This window comes from Talpa europaea (genome assembly GCF_964194135.1).
Source record: "Talpa europaea genome assembly, chromosome: 15".
Taxonomy (NCBI): domain Eukaryota; kingdom Metazoa; phylum Chordata; class Mammalia; order Eulipotyphla; family Talpidae; genus Talpa; species Talpa europaea.
Window position 1 is genome coordinate 69,758,009 of NC_140083.1, and position 1,148 is coordinate 69,759,156.

The following is a 1,148-nucleotide window of genomic DNA, read 5'->3' on the forward strand; positions in this document are numbered from 1 at the left end:
GAGAGGTCTGCGCACCATGTGGGACCCTCCTCTGGTGGCCGGGGAGCAGCCGGGGATCGAACCGGCGCCGCAGAGGCCACGGGCGGCTTCGCAACCCAGCGCTCAACCGCTGCGCCACCAGGGAGGCCCATTGACATTGTCTTTTTCAAAGCAAAAGTTCTGAATATTGATAAAATCCAACTTACCACTTTTTTTGGTCAATTATTTTAATACATTTTTTACAAGACAGTATAAAATAGCAGTTGATTTCTACATAATTATTTATGCTTGAGGTTAAGAGGGGTTGAAATCAACAAAAGGTCTTAGAAATCATGCTAGGAAGCCCACCTCGTTGATTTCTGTCATGATGAGCTATTATGAGATGACTCTGTCATTTTAAAAACAGTATCCTCTTATTCATTCTTTGGTGGCTTGAAGTGAATTCATTAAACACCTTCCAGCTTCCTGTCATTTACCATTCCTCAACTTTCAGTTCTTACTGCATCCACTTCAACTTTGTACTTTAATATTAAATTGTCCAAATCCTCTTTTCTCTCTCTTCTCAGAAGTTTTTTGTTTTTTTTAATACTGATGAGTTCTATGCTATAAACCTTTTTACAACTCAGTCTTTACTGGTATGAGCCTCCATCAAAGACTCATAAAGTTGTTTACAAGTTTGACTGGCATCAATTTTCTCTGCATAGGAAGCTGCTGGAACCATTGCATTTAATTCATGTACTATTCTGTCGTCAATTGTCCTCATCACCTTGAATAATTCCAGGAATTCAGCCAGCTCCTCACAGTTCACACTGCCACTGGTTGCAGCCATATTGGACATATTCTTGGGCCCTGTATTGCAATTTTCCACTTTTTTCCTTGTAAGAATCACGTTTTTGGGCCTCCCTGGTGGTGTAAGTGGTTAAGGCACAACCTATGAAGCTATCCACAGCCACTGTAGCACAAATTCGATCAGGCCAGCCAGGGAGCTACCCACATCGTGCAGCAGACCTCTTCTGACTCGCCCACTGCTCCCCTCAGCAGTATATTTCAGCCAGTCTGCCTCTTCTGTTCCTTACTCTGTCTCTGGTGAATCCTCTCACCCTGCACCTCTGGCCTGTACCCCAGTTCTTGTATGCATAAATAAATCTTTTTTTTTTAAAAAAAGAATC

The 1,148-nt window shown here is 42.5% G+C and overlaps 1 pseudogene across 1 annotated transcript; it reads right to left on the bottom strand.

The window, feature by feature from the left end:
- Nucleotides 1-392: 392 nt before the first annotated feature.
- Nucleotides 393-817, bottom strand: LOC311185618 (protein MIX23-like; annotated as a pseudogene). The gene has a single exon. The product of its transcript is annotated as a protein MIX23-like (transcript).
- Nucleotides 818-1,148: the final 331 nt, after the last annotated feature.